Here is a 19,172-nt window from a genome sequence, read left to right as displayed (position 1 = left end):
TAGGACTTATAGATATATTTGATAGATATCATTGAATTGCAGTATTCTTTGTTTATGTGTGCTTGAAACATTTTGGAAAGTAGTGTGTTATATGCTACTACCCATCGATTAACTATTCCCAGTTTGTCGCTGTCTCGTGTTCGTATCTTTGCTGTGAAGCCACTGTTTTTGGGTGATCGTCTTCTGTATTTGGGATAGCCATCAAATCCATTTTGCGTGTTGTCGTCCAAGTATGGTTTTGGTTGTTTTATTGTACATTTTCCATCACTCGTACACTGCGAATTGGGATTTCGCAGCCCGCATGGTACGTGAATAACGTTTTTCATTAGTATTTCGTACAATTACGGATCTTCTTGTGACTAGAGGAATTCAGCCAGGACGATTTTGTCCATACCCGTGGGATGAATTCTGTCGTGTAGCCATATGAGATTGTTTGAGTGATGCAGTCCTCGTTTATGCCATTCGATTGTGTACACCCAGCAACTAACGGTTCCAAAGATGTGGTATTTTGTGATGACAAAAATAAAACTCATTTGTTTTTGTCGGAAAACTCGGGCTATTATGTCGTGTCGACGCGTGGAGGCTTGTCCGCATCTTCCTTGTTCTTTGATTTCTGACCAGGACGTGTTGCACGGGATGTTTTCTTATGTAGGTCACAGCATCTTTAGTGTACTCGTGCATGTGTCTCGGACTTCCTGTGTATGATGAGGGTAAGATTGCCATTGTTCCAATGTGGTCAATGTCTCCGTCATTTATGATTGCGTCTCGAATGAGGATGTATTCTTCCGCAGTTTCTTTCAATTCTCTGTTATATAAAGCATCCGTTCCGCTTACGTTTTTGCATAAATATCTACCAGGAATTGTTGGAATAAACAGCGAGTGCTGAGAATGTTTCATTGTCTCTGATCATGAAGCAGTAAGCGTAGAATTGCTTTGGAGTGACTTTGTTTCTAAGCCTGTTTCATGCTGGATTTGTTTCACATTAAAATAATATCCTCTCCGTGCACAAATATTAACGTATCTCGGCAATGCGTTGTAGTCCTTCTCTCCTAAGCTGTACAATTATGTTTTTATAGTCCACAATTACGTCGACGACTCTGTCTACCCGAGGTGCCTTAAATCGATGTCACTGCACTACTTTCTCGTTTCCTCCCTGGTAAGAAACTGACGTTCTAATCCATGACGAGTATTGATTTATATACCCCAACGAATGGGTAGCTCCACCAGCGGCGAATTCCAGAACATACCAAAAAGGCTTCTAATGGTCCACAATGTTCCAGAACATTCCACAACATTCGAGAGTGTTCTGGAATGTTCCAAAATGATCTGGGTTGTTCCAGGATGTTCCCTAATATTCTGTAGTCTTCCCGAACGTTCCAATCTATTCCAAAATATTCCAGAACGTCCCGGATCATTGTGGAACATCCCGAAACATTATGGAATGTTGTGGAACGCTTCCGAACACTATTCAATGCTCTGGAATGCTCTCCAGTACTCCCAAATGTTCTGAAATGTCTTAGAAATTTCTAGAGGGCAAACTTCCAGCATCTACATCTTCAAAAGCACGCTCTTCAGGTAAAAACGGGGACCTTCTTCATGGATGGGGAATAGAGGGCTACCAAACGATATAACTACTTGATCTTACCGGCACTCGTTTCTGAGTTTTAGCGGCACACCCATTGGATACTTACTTTTATAATATAATTTACTGATTATTTAGAGTACATTTAACTCAAGACAATACAGGATGAGTCGAGATGGAAAAATTAAACCAATTAATGTATAGCCTGTATCAATATTGGCCGCAACTATAAGTCATTAGCCGAGAGGTTAATTATAATATTAAGGTTTCTCCCATACTCACGATCATACAAGTCTGTCTTTAGATCGACGGACCTTTGACAAGATTTATATGAAATGCATACAAGTTAGTACAAAAAGCAAGTCGGGAAACGCAGCTACACCGCTGTTGCCACGACCCCGCGGTGCGCGTCAAAGGTATCACAGTAATAAAATAATAAAAAATTGAGTAATTAAAATCAGAGGTAATCAAGTTCTAGACGAGTCTGAGAAGTGACAATTAACTGTTTAAAGGTCAGTGGTCCCATTTAGAACTGGAAGAAAGAACTTCCAGGACAAATAACCATGGTTAAGATTAATCGTGAATTTACTTACGTAATGTAAACGTAAACAAGGCTGAGATATAAACGTGACGCAAGGATCTTCAAGCAATCATCGGAATAGACAGAAAGCAGTACGTGTCACATGCAATAACGACCTAATGACTCATTATGTGAGGGGATAAACAATCAGTAAGCTATATCTGTTTTCACTATTAAAGGGGAACAGTACAGAGTTTTAATTTTTGAAGAAACCAACTGAACGAGGATCATAACACTGGTTACCCCAAGTAGAGAAGTATCAGAGGCAGTTTTCAAAATATTCAAATCTGTGTGAATTTCTGAGGGACCAAACTGCTGAGGCCATCGGTCCCAAGAGTTACACACTACTTAAACTAACTTATGCTAAGAACAACACACACACCGATGCCCGAGGGATGAGTCGAACCTCCGGCGGGAGGGATACAGTTTTCAATCACGTTATCTTTTTTTACAGTGACAGTCAACTGCCAGTTTTAAGCTTGACAAAAATAAGTGTCCAGATATCGTAAATAACAACGAGACTGGTTATAGTCGTGAAGTAATAGATTACAGCTAATGACGAGGTCAGTAAGATTTCAGTAGATAACCACATCAACACAGCATCTAGAAATCTGAGGCATTATTTCCAGTCCACAACCTTCGAAATGAAAGGGCCACAATAATACAAGAATAAGTCAGATGGAGGGAAGCGTTCCTCGATGCAGGCAAGTAATGGCGTCGGCTGTAAACACATTTAATAATAATAATGGCACGGCGTCTTCATGTGAAAATACAGTCCCTGAGGAACACAGTTTAATCACGCAAATTAGGTAGTAATTTATCTTAAAACCTATTTAAGGACTACCCTACATATACAAGATTAAATAATAGTAAATCGAACCAAAACTTTCACCTTTTGAGATAGTGCCAGCCGCTACAGCTGAATAGCTGTAGATATACAGTCTGAAAGACCATCGTTGAAGATCTCCGCAGCAAACGATAAAGTCAGTGGTGTATGAATACACTGTGCCGATCAAGGTTTTGATGGTTCAGAAACATAATGCCATGGCTACCTGAAACTTATTGCGCTAATTACACGAATAAAACAACACCAAACTACAGGAAATTGACTGTGCCAAAAGGTATAATCGCAGCACATTTGTACACAATGTAACCGCTCTCTTCAACTACGAGCATAGTATAACAGCAATTCATCACGAAACGCCACTAAGGGGCACTCCGTTTCTACAGCTAATTTGCATGGTAATGACAACTGAAGAACAGAATGCGGACTAAATCCACAGGTGTATCATTCACCAGAAAGTGCAATGCGACAGCTCTACGGACCTTAACTCAAACTTGGGAGCTATAACAAACCGTGCATTTCTCAGTTTCGGCTGTCGCCATCGGCACTTCTCAGTCGACTATATGAACATCTACTGCCACGGTCTTGCACCCACGGTCAGGCACCACCGCAGCTGTCTACATTCACGGCGTGCCTCCGATCTAACTCCAACTTCCTTCACTCGTCCACGCAGCCAGACTTAAAATCTCCTTTTTCCGGCAACTGTCCTGAGCTCTCGTGGATGCCCGTCTGCTACAGATATTGCATCCTGCCGCTATATCCATAAAAACCTCCAAAGTTTTTGCGACGGGTGGCGCACTGTACAATTTACCCATAAAAGTGCTTGTGTTCCACATCTATAGTGGATAATCGTTTTGTACACTACTTTTTTGTGAAACGTGAAACACTCTGAAGCAATGGTCTGCAACGTGTCACGATAATGGGACGTGCAAAACAGCGGAACCGTAATAAGTGACTGAAATGCAGAGAGGCGGCGTGCAAATAGGTCCCACAGCGCCCTCTTTTGTGCGACTAGAAAGGTTAGTGCTATGCAACGCTCAGTTGGTTAGGAGCCATCATACGACGTGGAAACGTGTGACCAAGAGTGCCACTGCGCCCTCCTGCTATGACTGCAGCATGAGATGAACGTTATCTTGTTTATATAGGCCGTAAATGACAGAACAGCTTTAGTCATAGTGTTGGCACGATATGGGAGCACTGCAACGGGCTAGACATGTCTGCGTCGAAGGTTCGACGACGTTTGTGCGGGATCGACTACTGGCACGCATGTTTAATGCGTCGGGTTGCCGGGTCGCATCAACTCCACGGACTGCAATGGCACGCGAGCGACGACACTCGCATGGTGAGTGGCAAAATGTAGTGTTTTAGGATGAGTCCTGCTTTAGCTTGTCTTATAGTGTTGGCGGCATACGCGTTCGCCGACGCCATAGTGAAAGCAAAAGGGCAGAGAGTAATGTTCAGTGGTTTAGCGGACAAACGCAAAGTGTGGCGGTTTGGGGAGTTATTGTCCATATCACGCGATTTTGCCCCTTCGTCTTGAGGGCAAGCGGAGCAGCTACCTCTGTATCAAGAGATTTTACCGCCCGAAGCACTGCCCCTCCTGCAGACCGTTCCACATGTCGTATTTCAACAGGACAACGCCCGGCCTTATGGGGCGAAGACTGTGAAAGTCTTCTTCGAATAACGACGGGTAGTACTGTTTCCATGGCCTGCCCATTTTCCTGACATGTCACCCATCAAACACATATGGGGTATGGTCGGTCGGCAACTTATTCGTCCAGCCCATCCTGCAGCCACAGTTAATGCTTTGCGGACGCGCCTAAAACCGCATGCCTGAGTACTCCTCAGCACCATATTCAGGTGATCTTTGATTCCATGCCACGACGTCAAACCGCTCTGATCGCAGCACGTGGTGATAGTACTTCGTCCTGAATTTCAAAAGTCATTGTACTTGTAAAGATCTGTGATTCTAATCATTTGGGTAGTGCCATGCCTGTAATCGGTGTATTAAATGTCGTTGTGATCACATCTCTCGGTCTTGGTGTCCCATTTTTCCCAAACATCAATGTAGATACCATTTCACTGTCGACAAGTATTCCGACTTCGACTTAATGCATTTAAAATTAGATTAGATGGTCTAGGGTTGCCGGCACGGTAGCTCAGCACGTTCGGTGAGAGGGTTAGTGGCCCTCTACAATAAAAAAAACGAAAAGAAAAAAAAAAGAAACCAGAGTTAACGGATGAACGACGAACTTGAACAAACTTCATGGGACGTACGCCCGAACAAATACAACGAACAATAACGAACAAAATGAGATTTAAAAAAAGCCAAGAAAGGGGTTAGTAACCAAAACACCCTCGGTCGCGGGTTCGAAACCCGCCACCGCATAAATTTCGATTAATAATCGGCATTTGGTGGCCGAAGACTGCCGGCATAAGAAGTCTCATTCTGCCGACGGCCTTGTCAAAGAGGGCGCAGGAGCGGACAAAGCTTCAGTGCAAACTCTTCTCTTGTTGGTGGGAAACTACCCCTAAAGGCGGAAGAATCAGTAATGGTCAACGGGATGAGGATACTGAAGGCAATGGAAACCACTGCATTAAAGACACATAACGTGTATCCTCAGGTCATGTGGTCTGTAATTGAAAAAGTGTCATGATGATCTCTCCATTGGCAAAAGATTCCGGAACAGTCCCTCATTTTCATCTCCGGAAGGAGACTGCCACAGGGGAGGTGACCATGACAAAAAGACTGAATAATCAACCAAACGATAACGCTTTACGAGTCGGGGCGTGTAATGTCAGAAGCTTGAATGTGGTAGGAAAGCTAGAAAATCTGAAAAGGGAAATGTAAAGTCTCAATCTAGAAATAATAGGGTTCAGTGAAGTTAAATGGAAAGAAGACAAGGATTCCTGGTCATATGAGTACAGGGTAATATCAGCACCAGCAGCAGAAAATAGTATAACGAGTGTAGGATTTGTTATGAATAGGAAATTAGGGGAGAGAGTGTGTTACAGTGAACAGCTCAGTGATAGAGTTGTTCTTGTCAGAATCGACAGCAAACCGACACCGCCAACGATAGTTCAGCCGACGTCACGAGCTGAAGAAGGGAGATGAAGATCGAATAGTCATGAGGGCCTGGAATGCTGTTGTAGGGGAAGGAGCAGAAGAGAAGGTTACAGGAGAATATGGGCTTACAAGGAATGAGAGAGGAGAAAGACTAATTGGGTTGTGTAACAAATTTCAGCTAGTAGTAGCGAACACTCTGTTCAAGAATCACAAGAGGAGAAGATATACTTGGAAAAGACCGGATGATACAGGAAAATTTCAGTTACATTACATCATGGTTACACAGAGGTCCCGATACTGGACTGTAAGGCGTGCCCAGGAGCAGATGTAGACTCTGATGGAAATGTAGTATCGATGAAGAGTAGGCTGAAGTTCAAGAGATAAGTACGGAACAATCAATACACAAAGAAGTCAGATAAAGAAGTACTAAGGGATGACGAGAGATGCTTGAAGTTCCCTAAGGCTATAGATACAGCAGTAAGGAGTAGCTCAGTAGGCAGTACAGTTGAAGAGGAATGGACATTCTAAAGAGGGCAATCACGCAAGTTGGAAAGAAAAACAAAGGTACAAAGAAATTAACTGCGGAGAAGTCATGGGTAACAGAAGAACTATTTCTGTTTATCGATGAAAGAAGGAAGTTCAAAAAAGTTCAGGGAATTTCAGGAATACAGAAATACAAGTCGCTGAGGAAGAAAACAAATAGGAAGCTGAGGGAAGCTACGACGAAATGGCTGCATGAAAAATTTGAAGAAATCGAAAAAAAAAATGATTGTCGGAAGGACTGATTCAGCATACAGGTAAGTCAAAACAACCTTCGGTGACAAAAAAAAAAAAAAAAAAAAAAAAAAAAAATTGCTCTGAGCACTATGGGACTTAACGTCTGAGGTCATCAGTCCCATAGAACTTAGAACTACTTAAACCAAACTAACTTAAGGACAGCACACACATCCATTCCCGAGGCAGGATTCGAACCTGCGACCGTAGCGGTCGTTCGGTTGTTCTAGGGGACTGATGACCTCAGATGTAAGTCCCATAGTGCTCAGAGCCATTTGAACCTTTCTTTTCTTTTTTTTTTTTGTAAAATCATTAGGTGAAGTGGCAAGAAAACGACTATTCACGTTGGTGTGTAGAATGTATGAGTCCGGCGACATACCATCTGACTTTTAGGAAAGTATCATCCACACAATTCCTCCTCAAGAGCTGACATGTGCGAGAATTGTCGCACAATCAGCTTAACAGCTCATGCAACCAAATTGCTGACAAGAATAATATACATAAAAATGGAAAAGAAAATTGATGATGTTTTAGATGACTATCAGGTTAGCTTTAGAAAAGGAAAAGGCAAGAGAGAGGCAATTCTGATGTCGCTGTTGATAATGGAAGCATGACCGAAGAAAATCAAGACACATTCATAGGGCCGGCAGAAGTGGCCGTGCGGTTACAGGCGCTGCAGTCTGGAACCGCAAGACCGCTACGGTCGCAGGTTCGAATCCTGCCTTGGGCATGGATGTTTGTGATGTCCTTAGGTTAGTTAGGTTTAACTAGTTCTAAGTTCTAGGGGACTAATGACCTCAGCAGTTGAGTCCCATAGTGCTCAGAGCCATTTTTGAGCCACATTCATAGGATTTGTCGACATGGAAAAAGCATTCGGCAATGTAAGATGGTGCAAGGTGTCCGAAATACTGAGAAAAATAGGAGTAAGCTATAGGGAGTGACGGGTAATATCCACTATGTGCAGGAGCCAGTAAGGAATAATAAGAGTTGACGACTAAGAACGAAGTTCTCGGATTATAAAAGGGTGTAAGACAGGAATGTAGTCTTTCCCCCTACTGTGCAGTCTGTACATCGAAGAAGCAATGATGGAAATAAAAGAAAGGTTCAGGAATAGAATTAAAATACAATGTGAAAGGATATCAATGATACGATTCGCTGATGGCATTCCTCTCCTGAGTGAAAGTGACGAAGAATGACATGATATCCTGAATAGAATGAACAATATTGTAAGTACAGAATATGGATTGAGAGTAAATAGAAGAAAGACGAAAGTAATTAGAAATAGCAGAAATGAGAATATGGAAAAACTTAACATCAGATTTCATGGTCACGAAGTAGATGAGATTAAGGAATTCTGCTCTCTGGGCAGCAAAATAACCAATGACGGACGGAGCAAGGAGGACGTCAAAGGCAGACATGCCCTGGCAAAAAGTGTATTTCTGGCCAAGAGAAGTCTAGTAGTATCAAACATAGGCATTAATTTGAGGAAGGAATCTCTGAGAATGTACATCTGGAGTACAGCATTGTATGATAGTGAAACAAGGACTGTGGGAAAACCGGTACAGAAGAGAGTTGAACCATTTGAGTTGTGGTGCTACAGAGAGGAACTCTTGGCGGGCCCCGTCAAACCAGTCACAAGACTGATGAACCCTCACAAAAAAAAGACAGCAGCCGCCATTTATACAGCCGCTTTCTTTACGATAAATATGTTTTCCTTGTATCGTCGTCTTCACTCTTCCTGTACGACACTCGATTCGCTATCTTTCTGATAAAGGTTTGTTTTGTGTATTTTGAAGTTTTCTCACCCTAATAATATCTTTATGAGTTTTCGAAATGACAGCTGGATGACGTCGACTTCTTCCACCGAATGCCAACTATACCCAATCTGCTTGCAGCCGAGTCCAACACGTAATGCAAATTGTAACCTATCTGCTTACAGTCGGGTCCAACACTTAGTGGAGGACGGTTTGGTGAGAAAGGATTCTCGCCAGATTTTGCTGGCACACTAAAAATAATGGCAGGAGTGATGTAGTGTTTGATGCCTCAACAACATATCTTAAGTCGCAGTCAAATATAACTGGTTTAGTGGGGCTTGGGGTAGCGTCATACATTAGTAATGAAAGCGTTCTCGGTACGAGGTTCGAAACACGCCACTGCTTAAATTTCGAACAAGAATTATCAGCAATGGTGGGTGAAAACTTCCAGCTGAAGACATCACCCTCATCCTAACAACGGCGGCCTTTTGAAAGAGGGCGAGGTAGTGAACAGAACTTCAGGGCATCTCTACCCCGTGGGCTGGGAAACTGCCCACGAAACATTAACGAAACAGCAGTGGTCAACGGCATGAGGATGCAGAAGGCAATGGAAATCACTGCCTTGAAAACAAATAACCTGTATCCACAGGACATGTGGCCTGTAATTGGAGAAGTGTCATGATCAGCTCTCTGTGGCGAAAGATTCCGTACTGGTCCCCCTTTCGGTTCTCCGGGAGGGGGCTGCCATGAGAGAGGTGACCAGGAGAAAAAGATTGAATAAGCAATTAAAGGATAACTCCTACAAGTCGAAGCGTAGAATATCAGAAATTTCTTCACCGTCAGGCAGAGATTCCGAAATCAGATATTGTACTGTAAGCCGTACCCAGTGCAGTATATAGGCTCAGATGAAAATTTGACCATGATATAGACTAGGTTGAGGTTTAGAAGACTAGTCAGAAAGAATGATTGCACAAAGAACTGGGATGCGAAAGTAGTAAAGTATGAGGAGATACGCTTAAAGTTCTACGAGGTTATAGGTACTGCGATAAGAAACAATTTAGTTGTAGAGAAATGAAAGTGCAGTCACTGAAGTTGGATAGAAAACCGTAGGTGCAAGGAAAGTAAATGCGAAGAATCTAAGCTGGAAGAAATACTTCAGTTAATCAACGAAAGAAGGAAGTACAGAAACGCTCAGGGAAACTTGGAATTGCAGAAACGTAAGTCACTTAGGAATGAAACAAATGGGAACTGCAGGGAAGGTAAGGTGAATTCGCTACATGAAAAATCGAAACAGCAATGATTGTCGGAAGGACTGGCTCAATATATAGAAAACTCAACACAGCCTTCGGTGAAATTAAAAGCATGGGTGGTAACATTAAGAGTGCAGTGAGAATTTTTCTATTAAATAAGAGGGGAGACTGGATAGGCTGAAAGAGTACACTGAAGGCGTTTTCGAGGGGGAGACTTGTCTGTTGACGTGATAGAAAAACAAACAGGACTCGATATAGAAGATGTAGTGGATTAGCATTAGCATTCAGAGGAGCTTTGAAAGACATAAAATCGAAGAAGGCAGAAGGATAGACACATTCCATCAGAATATCTAAAATCGTTGGGGGCAAGTGGCAACAAAACCATTATTCACGTTGGTGTGTATAATGTATGAGACTGGCGATATACCATCAGATTTTCGGGAAAACGAAGTGCACACAATTCCCAAGATTGAAAGAGCTGTCTAATGCGAGAACTGTCGCAGAATCAGCTTAACAATTCATGCATCCAAGTTGCTTACAAGAATAGTATACAGGATAGTGGAAAAGAAAACTGAAGATCTGTTAGGAAGATCAGTTTGCACAATTTTGGTAAACAGTTTTGGAAAACAGTGATCAATTAATTATTATATTTTGACTAAAGTTCAGTCTTGATCACACCATTTATGTTTTAATGATATAGGTAACCGGTTTCGGTTCTTTTTACAAAACCATCATCAGACCCAGCCCCGCCTACCATCCTAATGGAGCCATGGGTCTGATGATGGTTTTGTAAAAAGAACCAAAACCGATTACCTATATCACTAAAACATAAATGGTGTGATCAATACTGAACTTTAGTCAAAAGATGAGTTTGCATTTAGGAAAGGTAAAGGTACCACACAGGGAATTGTGACGTTGTGGTTGTTAATGGAAGCAAGACTGAATAAAAATCAAGACACATGCATAGGATTTGTCGACCCGGGGAAAGCGTTCGACAATGTCAAGAAGTGCAAGATGTTTCCAGAATGAGATTTTCATTCTGCAGCGGAGTGTGCGCTGATATGAAACTACCTGGCAGGTTAAAACTGTGTGCCGGACCGAGACTCGAACTCGGGGCCTTTGCCTTCCGTGAGTAAGTGCTCTACCGACTTTTTTTCTTATTTTTATTTATTTATTTCTTTTTCCGACGCTACCATCATTTTTAAATAATTAATGTAAATGTTAGGCTACTTCCATTTCAGGCGTTGGCCTCTATCACCCACACTACCCCCAAAAACGCTGTCGTAGACCATGAAGTGCAGGCGAAGAGAAAAGCTGACAAGGGACATCATTGACGCTCTGAGCGCTCAATAGTGAACGGTGGCTAGCAGTAGCCATTGACCAAAACTGTGGAAGGGGCTCCGTGGATTAGACAGAGAACCACACCTGCCGATATTGGGGACAGTCACATCTTCTCTAAGACAGCCTGCAAGAAATGGTGCTCAACTCGGTCAAATGCTTGGTCTAGGTCAATTGCCACGAGGGCGCCTTCTAAGCGCCACCACATCTCTACAACAGCTTAACGCCGTGTGTATATTACTGTCACCTCCCAGCCATGTTTTGTCGGCATGAATGGCATCTTTGACAATAGCGAGGATGCGAGCACGAAGAATGCGGGCGAACAGCTTGTAATCCGAATATAATAACTTCAGCGGCCGGAAGTCTTGCGGTCTGCACCTCACGTTTGGTTTTGGAATAGGGATGATCATGCCCTCAAAAATTCGGGAGGGGGGGGGGGGGGGCGGAAGTCTGGATCCAAGAGTTCGCAGCTCATCTGCCGCCAAACTTCCCCCATCAGATCAGAAAAGAGGCTATAAAATTCAAGCGGAAGACCATCAGGTCCAGGTGATTTGTTTCTCGCGCCCCGCGAGAGGGGCATGCGCATTTCTCCCCACGTGTTGGCCTCCAAGAATGTGGCGTCACCTTGCGCACTACCCGAAGGTTGGAGGTCGTGCAGGACGTCCTCAATGCCACTGTCACGCCGTTGATCTTCTAGGTAGAGAGTGGGGTAATAATCTGTGAGCACGTTCCTCTGGGATGGAATCTCGCAATCTCGAACCCGCGTGCCATCCAATCTGTCAGTCGCGATCTGTAGAAGCTGTGCCTGTGTCCGGTCCATTTCGTTCTCTGGCTAAGGTTGTTGCGGCGCTAGTTCCCGCAAGACCTTGTAGTAAAACTCAGAGGTGGATCGGAGCCAAAGCACCCTGTCTCATCCACATGCCATGAGCGTGCGGCGGAGAGCTAGTTTGGCGCAATATGTCCATCATCGTGTCGTGGAATCATAGGTATGACGCCGCCGCTCACATTTGTGCCAGGTATCAGTGTCGTCTACACGGCAAGCCTCTTCTCGGAGAATGTTAACGTTAAGAGTCCAAGGTCCTCTACTACGGCTCGTCTGTTGTCGTGGCAGAGTCAAGGCGCAGATAAAGGCCTGATGGTCAGTGAATACAGTGGGCTACAGCTCAGCACCGCCAATTACTGCCCGAAGACCTCGGCAGACATAAATGCTGTCCAACTAGTTAGCCGAGTGGCTGGTGAAGTGTGGATATCCGCGTCGGTCACCGTGGATTAGCGTCCATGTATCGTGAGGGATCTGATCCTCAGGGCGTAAGACGATGTTAAAGTCCTCGCCCACCGCTAGATGTTCTGTAGCGCCTTGAAACAATGGAGCTACCTCAGTGGAGTAGTAGAGTGTTCGCTCTCGACGCTTCGCAGTACCAGACGGGGCATACAGATTCAAAAGGCGCTCTGCTCCGATAGTGAGCGCAGTGCCTCTCGCTGATGGCAAAAACTGAATATCCGTTGGTTCGATGCCATCGCGGAGTAGTATCGCCGTACCACCACCACTGTAAGAAGATGGGTTGACGTAAGACGCGTATCTATAAACATCCAGGCGCAAATCATGCCGTACCTCTTAAAGAAACACGATATCAATGTCCGCTGCCCGAATCATGTCCTTTCACAACTGAGTTTTGATCGTGGGACTAATGCCTTTGACATTGTCTCTACTTATCCAATACACCAGGGTCATTTGACAGTACGAACACGTATCCTGTAGTCGTTTAAGACAGTATGCGCCACGTCGTCCGTCCGAGCCACCCGCACCGTATATATTATTGATCGACTGTTACAAGATGTCCGCCCGATGATCCGCCGGCCGCGGGCATCTGGTTGTCGCTAGAGTCTGATATCATTCTTTCCATCTCCATCTCGGACGCCCAATCACCAAGCTGGAGGTGTGGTATGTTAGGCGACGCATGACGTTCATCCCATGTTTTAGCCGCAAAATCGCCATGGGGCTCGTCGGTGAGCTGAACATCGTCAACTTGGCTTTGTCCTTGGGCGGACGTTGCCAGCAGAGAACCAGGAATCGTTCATGTGAGGTCCACAGCCCAGGCCGCAGAAGGATTTTCCTCATCCTCTTACAACGACTTCTGCTTGCGGGAACGCGTGTCCGCGTCCTGTGGATCACGAAAAACAGTAGGCACCTCCTGCATCTCCGTGTCCGAGCTCTAATCGATTTGCTGATGCTCTCCTTCAAAATGGTTCAAATGGCTCTGAGCACTTTAGGACTTAACTTCTCTGGTCATCAGTCCCTTAGAACTTAGAACTACTTAAACCTAACTAACGTAAGGACATCACACACATCCATGCCCGAGGCAGGATTCGAACCTGGGACCAATGGAGGCTGCGTCGTTGTAGGTGCGGAAACCGGGCCCGCGGCTGTCGGCAACTGGAACGCACAACTCCCGCGGCCGACATGTTCCTCTCTGCAACAAGGTATGCAATAGGCAGCGTTGTCGTTTACAATGCAGTTGTCGTGTCTGCGCGTGGTACCTGGACGATACGTCGCTGCAGGCATTCAGAGCGTACATGCTCTTCCTGCCCGCACCCTGAACAAGCCCGCGGTTGAACGTCATAAATGACGATCGCTCGACAGTCACCAACGGTCACGTACGATGGGATGTATTTATACAGTTCGATTCGCACCTGACGCTCTCCATTCAGAACAGGATACATCTCGAACGTAAGCCACTTTTCTTCCACGTGACTTAGTACTAGCCGGCCGTTGTGACTGACCGGTTCTGGGCGCTTCAGTCCGGAACCAAGCGACTACTACGGTCGCAGGTTCGAATCCTGCCTCGGGCATGGATATGGGTGCCGTCCTTAGGTTAGTTAGGTTTAAGTAGTTCTAAGTTCTAGGAGACTGATGACCTCCCATAGTGCTCAGAGCCATTTGTGCCATTTTTGACAGTACTTCCCCTTCAGGTCGCAGCGCGTTCACGACAAGCGTGGGCAGAACTTCAAACGGCAGCTCGAAGGTACGTATGTTCCGAACGCCGAGTCCTGCATGGTCGACAGTCCCTACACTCTCGTTGCCGTTAGAGTGATGGAAACGATATCCATCGGTGGAACGACGAAGAAGTCGTTCGCACGCTGCTTCATCGACAAGTTTCAGATAAAATGTGCTGGAGACGATCGAAAGATGTATATCGATACGTTCCTGTGGATCGAAGTGCATTACTTCACGCACGAAACGCTCTACTTCGTATGCCTTAGGTCGTGGGTACTGGGCGTCGAACGTTATTTTGATCGTGGTCTTTCTATAAGAAAGCGCCATCGTCGTTCAAGGTGATTTGTTTACACTGTAACACCACTACCCGCGCGAGTAAACAGCGGCCCGCTTGCGGAGCTCCGTACAGAGCCCCGCGCACGTCCGCTTCACAACACGGCTGAGAGCCGACTTTGTTGGCCGGGAGGTCCCATTCGGTTTCAGCCACCAAGTGAATGTCTTATTTCAGTCGACGCCACATTGGGCGACTTGCGGCCGATGATGAGGATGAAAGTATGATGAGGACAACACAACACCCAGTCCACGAGCGGAGAAAATCTACAACCCGGCCGGGAATCGAACCCAGGCCTAGTGTATGGGGGGGCAACCACGTTACCACCCAGCCAAGCAGGAGGATAACAGCCTGATAAAAGCAGAATATTGGTTGGGAGTGCATCTACGAAAGATTAAGGTAATAGGAAGTAGTAGAAATGAGAACAGCGAAGAACTTAACATCGTAACTGGTGATTTCGAAGTATATGTAGTTACGGAATCCTGCTACCTGGGCAGCAAGATAACCCATGACGGATGGAGCAAGGTGGAAGTAAAAAGCAGACTAGCACGAGTTAAAGAGGACACTCTTGCTCAAGAGAAGTCTACTAGTGTCAAATATGGGTCTTAATTTGAGGAAGAATTTTCTGAGAATGTACATTTGCAATACAGCACTGTGTGGCAATGGGACTTAGACTATGGAAAAACCAGAAGGGAACAGAAAAAATTGAGATGTGATACTACAGAAGAATGTTGAAAGTTAATGGACTGATACGGAAAGGAATGAGGAAATTCTCCGCACAATAGGTGAGGAAAGGAATTGTGGAAAACATCGACAAGAAGAATGGATAGGATGATACGACATGTGCTGAGGCACCAGGGAATAACTTCTGCGGTACTGGAGAAAGCTGCAGAGGGTAATAACTGTAGGGGAAGACAGAGATTCGAATACAGCCAGCTAGTAATTGAGGACGTAGGTTGCAAGTGCTAATCTGAGATGAAGAGGTTGGTACAGGAGAGGAATGCGCAGCGAGACGCAGCAAAGCAATCAGAAAACTGATGGAAGAAAAGGCTGCCGGCCGCGGTGGCCGAGCTGTTGTAGGCGCCTCAGTCTGGAACCGCGCGACCGCTACGGTCGCAGGTTCGAATCCTGCCTCGGGCATGGATGTGTGTGATGTCCTTAGGTAAGTTAGGTTTAAGTAGTTTTAAATTCTAGGGGACTGATGACCTCAGATGTGAAGTCCCATAGTGCTCGGAGCCATTTGAAGAAAAGGCTCGCAGGCGTGTGGAAAGTCCCCTCACTAGCGTCCGACTATCTTTGATGTCTTTGTATTTGACTCAGCAAGTGTGAAGGTGTTTACCTTTGTGGTATCAACGTTGATACCACACTTATTAGGGGTTGCAGTTATCGGCCGCGGTCCATATTAGTATCGTTGGACCCGAGAGTCGCCGCTAGCCCCCCCTCGCTGCTTGTATCAAGTTTCTATCGAGCTCTCTTCCACTCTTGGTTGGGACGTCAAGTAGTAAAGTAGCATAGCCTTCAGTTGATAGGAAGCAACCTCTAACAAGGGGTTTAGTAACGAATGGCCTAAGTGAGGCCTCCATAGCTATCTGTTTATAATTATATGTATGCAGCCAAGAAGAATCCTGTACAACCAGTTAAGCAAAATATATCTTATTTTTTACCAACGACTTCTAATTATTTTGATCGTTGCCGATCCAGACCGTGCAGCCAGCACCTTATCGACGTTACTGACAAATCTGCTGTGATTTATGTGTTTCTATTAAGCATTGGCCACCAGTCAACAATGGTGACGACTCATTCGTCGTCATCATAACATATCTTATGAATGTTGTTGAAGTTGAATGCGATCACTGTACCCAAATAAATTAGGGTCGAAAATATACGGCCTTACCTGCCTCCGTGCTATAGTTTAAAACTCCCTCGTAGCCTGACACGTCGGCAAATGTAGGTGTCACGACCTCCTGCAAGAGAGAATTATAATTACCTACATCTCATATAAAAGTGTTGAAATTCTGATGGCTTATACGAAAAAATTATGAACACTAACACCTTTAAATTTCTGCACACCAATTATTCCTTCATTTCAGTGGCCATTTCATCCCTCCATGTTAACGTTTTGCGTGGCAGAAGGCCAGTTTTGTACTCCTCTTGACAACCATTTTGTTTAGGGTGCCAAAAATCTCCCGACTCTTTTCTTCCGCTTTACTACAATGAAAAATGAAGATGAATATTAGTGACCTCTTTACCTCCACATCCAATGTAAATTATTTGTTTTCTTAAGTTAATGTATATCTTTTGTGTACAATAGAGTAGACTTTTGCTAACTTGAACCGCGATAAAACCTCCATAAATTGAACTAGTAGTCAGCTCCTTTAAACACGCTCGATTCATCGAAGACATCGTGTTTGGGTACGCTCGATACATGGAAGCGATTGCCGTAATAGCATACATTCTACAATTCCAAGTCAACAGCTGTCTGACCCTATGTCATTCGAATTGCTTCTTAATTTCTTTTCGTGAATGTGTCGTCATTCAGCTGTTCAATGCACACCTTTGTCGACTCATCAATACATTATGCACTAAAGTGCATAAGCCAGTTGTAAAAGTAACTTAAAACGTGCACAAGGTTTTTAATCTTGTAGAAAACGAAATAGATACGGCGAAAGCTTTCGAGATCACATCTCCTACGATTTTGACAATCTTTAAGTAACGTGTAGTATAGAGGGAGGAAGAGGATCCGGGAAGATAAGTCCCGCTTCTTAAAAAATACTTATTAAAATGCCTTAGTCAACGATGTCAAACAGTAGCTGCCGAAGATTCTATGATTAAGATAAGATTAAGGCATTCCCTATTAGTATGGCGTTGATGCATTTTGCGCTGGGGCTCACCAAATTAAGGAAGATACATAAAACAGTTTTAAAAATATTTGTAGATAAGGTGCGAACGTTGATGAAAAAAATCTTGTTAGAAAATCACGAGTATGCGGTGTGTTCAGTACTGGCGAAACGAATTTTCTTTCTTAAGTCTCTCCCAGACCGGAAACGGATTTTTAAAGGCGAAGAAGTCATAGGAAGGGAAGTGCAGGTGAAACTAATTCCGTAGCTTGCAATGCACATAGACGTGTCTGAGAATCTAAAACCTCTTTTGGTACCGAAAGCAGCAAAAAAAAAAGATGTTTCAACGTTATCAGATCATTTCTGTGTCTTTCATGCACTAGAATTGCCCTGGACCATAGAATGCGTCTTCTTCAGTGTCACAACAGCCCAGTGCTTGCCTCCTCCTTTTCTTTCTTGCTTCTTTTGTCATTGGCTGAACATCTAACTCTGCTTCACGTACACGAAGCTCATTCAGTTCACACAGTCCTTAGCTGTGTTCTGTCCAAATCTTACTCCAGAACCTTAAGTCTTACATAGTTCCCACCATTAAAAGTTATTACAGCATCAGACACTGTTAACTTTAGAGTCATAAGGCCAACAAATACATTTTTAGGCACATGGCACTACACAACATTATTGAAGGACTCATTCACATTCTGGGTCTTCCCATGTAAACACTTATTTAGTAGCTCAGGATTTGACAAATCTCTGTAAATAGCTTTGATTGCCTCCATTACTGCCAAAGGAAGAGAATGTTTATGTGTAAATTCATGCTGGGTGCCAGAAAATTCAGCTTGCCTATATTTACACCAAGTGTTTGGTGCAGGTGGACACAAAGCATGACATGGATTTTCATCGGTAGATATTCGATGGAAGAAAGTGCTCCACACAGCTTCAAAAAATGGTTCAAATGACTCTGAGCACTATGGGACTTAAGATCTGAGGTCATCAGTCCTCTAGAACTTAGAACTACTTAAACCTAACTAGCCTAAGGACATCACACATATCCATGCCCGAGGCAGGATTCGAACCTGCGACCGTAGCGGTCGCGCGGTTCCAGACTGAAGCGCCTACAACCTCTCGGCCACAAGGGGGCCGACTCCCACAGCTCTTTTCATCTTCTCTAAATTGTCACAGTTATCTCTAATGGCCTTCCCATAGTATTCCTGTAATTCATCAGTTACTTTGTCCGTTAGTCTTCCACCACATTTTATTGTCTTGTCATCAGACAATTTTGTATCAGAAAAAAAGGACCGATTTGTTTACTCGTAATGCCAACTTCTGAGACGTACTAGTAGGCACAAAACAAAGCGATTCACAGCCTTCTAGACACTGTAATTCCCAAGATATGACCGCTGAACTGTGGCAGTACATGCGTAGCCACGAAATTTGACAGTCACACATCAAATTGAAAATATTATTTGAAGGTCTCACAATTGTCTGATTTTAATGTATTCCATACCAAAATGTTCAGGAAAGACCAAACTACATTTTCTTTTTTTTTTTGGTCATCAGTCTACTGACTGGTTTGATGCGGCCCGCCACGAATTCCTTTCCTGTGCTAACCTCTTCATCTCAGAGTAGCACTTGCAACCTACGTCCTCAATTATTTGCTTGACGTATTCCAATCTCTGTCTTCCTCTACAGTTTTTGCCCTCTACAGCTCCCTCTAGTACCATGGAAGTCATTCCCTCATGTCTTAGCAGATGCCCTATCATCCTGTCCCTCCTCCTTATCAGTGTTTTCCACATATTCCTTTCCTCTCCGATTCTGCGTAG

Source organism: Schistocerca serialis, chromosome 8, assembly GCF_023864345.2.
Source record: "Schistocerca serialis cubense isolate TAMUIC-IGC-003099 chromosome 8, iqSchSeri2.2, whole genome shotgun sequence".
NCBI classification, from domain to species: Eukaryota; Metazoa; Arthropoda; class Insecta; order Orthoptera; family Acrididae; genus Schistocerca; species Schistocerca serialis.
This window is presented reverse-complemented; position numbering follows the sequence as displayed.